Below are 5,168 nucleotides of genomic sequence, written 5' to 3'. Positions count from 1 at the left end.
ACCTTATATGACCCCTACCCAATTCATCTCAGTCATAAGAAAATATGGGAATCACATTATATAGCTCACTTCTATAAAATATTTCATGTTGTTGTTTTGCTGCTACATCAAATAATTTTCAATAAGAGAGCCCCCAGGTTTTCCTAGGAATCTGCAACAGACTTTTTTGTTGTTAGAAAATATTCTATTGAAGAATGGTTCGCCTACGTTAGGGTTTTTGGTAGCACAACTGATCCACATGTCCTTCCTTTATATGTTTCTGATAAATTGTTATCAAGAGAGATTGCCTAACAGACTGTGGGAAGAGGCCTGACTAAAGTTATCAAAGACAACAAGAAGTCATTATGGCCCTCTTTTCCTGTCGAGTGTGGCTCTTTTGCTTTATCAAATTTGTTTCATGCTACTAAGGAGTCAGCACACATGGAAGCACTGAGGCTTCATACATTTCCTAAGAGGCAATTTGGTCGTGACAAAGTGGCATATAATATCACTATTATAGTAAAACTCAAGCCATACAATGATGAGGATAACGATTTTGAAGACTTGTTACAGTTGGCTGAATCCTTTGAACAAGCCCTTGAATGGACAAGGGCAAATTTGAAACCTGAGGATTTTCAAAGCTTTCAGGAATTCAAAAATGAAAGGCTCGAAGTGATTCCAATGCATTTGTTAAAGCTTAAGGATAAGCCTACACCAAGTGTCACTGTTTATAATGAAGGTCCTATTTCTCGAGTAGATTCTTAGGTAAATATGGAGAAGACACTAGACATAGGGAAACCCCAAGATGTAGATAACATAATAGAGACAAGCGGAAAGTAAGCTCAAAAATAGTTTTTGAGCACCCCATCTAAGGAAATTCGTCCAGGAGTGGGATTAGTTTAATCAGAAACTGCAAGGAACTCCCAAAGTGACAAATACCCAAGAAACAGTGGAGTATAAAACTCCTCTGCATGTTCATAAGAATAAAGAGCCCAAGTCTGTCGGAGAGCAATCCAAGCCTATGGAGGAACAATTGACAATGTCGCATCATACTGAAATCATCCCTTCTGTGCCCACATCAGAAATTATTTTGAAAGTAACTGAAATACCTTGACTTAATGTTTTCTGTAGTCATCTCCACAAGGATGTAGTGAGAAGGCAGAGAAAAAGGAAAAGGGTAGAAACACGAGAGTTCCCACCTGGAAATGAGCCGACGGACATAGTTTGGAAGGACATTCCTTTCAATTTGGTCGAGAACTTGACTAGACTATCACAGTTCACAGGAGCATATGCATCGGCCACTATGGACAACGCTACTAAAGTCTCTCATCTGTTAAGGGAAAAGGAGGATATGATTGCATAGCTCGAGCAATAGCTCGAAGCAAAGAAAGCAAGCATAAACAAGAAAGCTGTTGAGAAGCTCGCCCAATTGCAGCAAAATATGGAGGTCCTGAAAATAAGTCGTGAAGCTGATATATCAGGCAAAAACATGCAACTCCAAGAATTGCAGCAAGCCATGGAAAGGTACAAGGTTGTTCCCACTACTGAAGAGTTCATTAAAGAGGCACTGGAATTAAATCCCCTTATGGTGAAACAGTAAGATAATTTCTACCAAAAGATGTCACACATTGCCCCTTATGTGACCACTAGAGACCAAATGACTAATAAGGCAATCAACCAGAGAACTGAATTTAATGATTTAAACACTAGAATCTTTGAGTTCATCGAATGGAAGGAAACAAAAGAAGGAAGGAAAGACAAACTCATCGAGATTGAGGAAACTCATAAAGACATTCTCTTCATGGATTGGGACGTGAGAATCAAACAGGTCGAGCTAGCAATTGCAAGGGCAACTAGGGTATCAAAGAATATCATTAAGGCATTGAGTCAAACCCTATTTTCCATAACCCTGATTAAAGAAGGCAATCTACAAAAAATGCCCAATTTAAATGCTCTATATCAAAGTTGGCAGGAGAAGGTGGAGACTCAAAGGGAGGAAATTACAAAATTGACCAAGACCAACTGGGATTCATATTAGCAATACCTCATCAAACCGCATAGCTACATTATGACTCTCAATTGTTCTCTTCATACAACTCAGCGGATGCTGCCACCTCTCACCGATCCGAATTTTAGAGGACAGCTCAGGACACATTTTGGGGCACCTCTTCAAATTCAACTGATGACTGATATATGTGGTTTGAAGGACAAGTTGGCAGACAGCAAGTCATCCTCTTAGTTATGTTCATTTAGCCTTTGTTTATTTTTGGAGTTACTTAACTAGTTAGGAGGAAGGTTTTTGAAACCTCCTAAAATTTTGTATAATCTATTTTTGCACATTAGTTAGAATGGCATTGATACCCGTCTCATGCATTTAGAGAAGGGTCCAGAATTTTACCCAATTCAATTGCAAGGAATGCACTATTGTATGTTTGTGAATGCTTTGGTGAAATTATGGAACATGGTTGTTTCCTTTAGATATTAGACTACTTTCCTTTGTTGATGCATTATTGTATTCTTGGGAGACAATTTGATTTGAAGAAAGAAGTTGGTCTATGTCATTTGTCAAATTTGCAGGAATTCACACATATGGTACTATTATCTTGTATGATTGATTGTGTTTTCATTTAATTAGTGGAAAAACTTCACTTTCATGAATTATACGTGAGATTTATTGTCTTTATCAAGCGTTAATTGCACTTTTGTATGATGCCTAACTGAAATTGTGATTTTCATATATGCGATATATTTTATAAATTTCTTTGACTAACTATTTAGTCAAAGGAATTATCTTTATACGTTATCATCTCTGTTTAGTTCTGATTAATCTTTATTATTAGCATGTTAAGTAGATATCTTTGTAGATCTCATACCACACAGGAATACTCGGGTTTATATTAGAATAAGTTAGTTAGAGAGTTTCATTATAGAATAGGTCATTTAGATTATCATTATTCTATTGCAAATACTCATGAACCACCAACTCTCATCTTAAAATCCACACTAGGAAACTACTCCCATTATCCTCAGTCCGAGCCACCACTTTAAATGGAAGATGAGTTGTCTTAAGGTCTGGACTAGCTGCTTATCCCCTATGCTTCGGCAGCAGAATTCTAAGGCCGTAACATTTTAGCACTAGAAGGAGGGAAATCTGACTATGAATGGCATATAAACCTAAATATCAATCGAAAAACATTCATAACATTCAAAACCCCTCCACAATTTCTACAACTTCTAGATCTCATTCGGAATCTCCTGATTAGAAGTCTGAAGTTGTAGAAACATCTCCCTCATCTCCTGAAGTAGTAAGGAAACCACCTTCTCTAGGTTACACTCCCGAGTCTCCCAAAGTTCATTCTTTGATACAAAAATTGGAACAGATCCATTTCTACCGAGAAACTAGAGAGACCTGAAGTTTCTGAAGAAAGTGTCACCTCCTTATTACAGCAAACTCATGTATTAACTAGATTGCAAAGTGAAAGGCTTGGGGTCACCCCTTTCGAGTTCTCCATCCCTCCATGACATAGGAAATTTATGTCATCAAGATCTGAATCATATACGGGTGAGATCACATCACCCTTGCATCTATTCACTTCTACTCAATCCACGACTTCTCAATTATCTACTTCTCCAATTAGTACTGCCACTAGTAGTACTAACCAGTTAGTAAGTTCTTCGCCATCTATACCTACTTCTGGACTGACCTTCCGAGTTTCTCAGTCCTCAACTCATGTTATGACCAATCAACCTACTCAACCTTGGAAAAGTCCTTGTGTTGTCTTGGTTGAAAATCTAAATGCAATCCCAACAATCCCATAAAAATGGCTGCCTAAGTAGAATCCTGATGATGCTCTCCCGACCAAAGAACATCTAAATAATTGTATGCTAGCTTTGAATCTTAATGGGGTCACACATGAAGATGTTGTAATCAGACTGTTTCCTTATACTTTTCAAGTATCTATTGGATCTTGGTATTTTTCCCTTCCAGCGGGTTCAATTAGAGACTGGGATACTTTTCAAGAAGTATTTCTTGCAAAATTTGGTGATGATAGGACCATAGCATCCTTGATCAATGATCTTTCTAATTTCAGAGCTAATCCAGAGGAAAAGATCAAAGATTTCAACTCCAGATTTAACAAGTTGCTAAATAAGATCCCAACTGCCTCTAAACTTACTGTAGATGTACAAATAGAATGGTATATATCATCTCTTCCTTCTAATATTGCAATTTTTGTATATAGAGCCAACAAGGCTACCCTTGTAGAAAACATGAATGAAGCTCTGTCTATAGAAAAAAGAATTATAGCTTTGGAAAAGAGATCACAAATAGATGAAAGCAAGTCAAAGAATGTAACATTTAAGGATGACTCTAAGAAGAAATCTTCAAAGGACCCTTTCAATCTTGAATTCCTTCAGAAAGTGTTAAAAACAATGTCTAATGAAATCGTCAAAATCAAAAAAATTGTTCACAGAATCCTCTGCTCCCAAGAAACCTTTTCGCTCATTCAAAAAGAACCCCTCTTCTACATTGCAACCCCCAAACACCATTTCAAATACTGAGTCTAATCAAGAATCAGAAGAAGATTCACCAGACGAAGAGGAAGCTAAGGCGGCAGAAGAAATTGAATTTAATGGAATGTGGGATTTCATCCTCCCAACTGAAGGAGAGGCACAAGCAATGCCAGTGACTACAAGAAGCAAAAAGTCTCCTGACATGTCTATCACAAATCAGAAACACAAAACTGCTACTCTTGTAAAAGAGAAAGCAGTCGCTAAGAAATCTAAGACTAGCCAAATTGATCTTATTCTTCTAGATCCTCCAAATGCCCTAAAGACATTTGTAATCTCAGATATAGTGGAATACAATATAATCAAAGACATGAAAAACACTGGAGCAAACATCTCATTGCACGAGATCACTAAACTCAAGTAGCAACAAAAAATTATATTAAGAGAGTTAAAAGTAGTTCCTGTATCTCCTCTTCCATCTATTGTAGTTACTCAAGCTACTTATGATATGGTAAAACCTCCCTCGTCCTCAAACAAAGAAGATCCTTCAGATCTAGTTCTAATTAGTGATAGGTGTATTTTTGATATTCCTCCATTTTTTCTCACTTATGAAATTTTCAACAAGAATGTTCATAACTTCCTTGTGGATTCAGGCTCCTCCTCAAATATAATGCCAAGAG

The sequence above is a fragment of the Pinus tabuliformis genome, chromosome X (genome assembly GCF_031772625.1).
Source record: "Pinus tabuliformis cultivar Carrire ecotype Pingquan chromosome X, CPIR1, whole genome shotgun sequence".
NCBI lineage: Eukaryota > Viridiplantae > Streptophyta > Pinopsida > Pinales > Pinaceae > Pinus > Pinus tabuliformis.
This window is presented reverse-complemented; position numbering follows the sequence as displayed.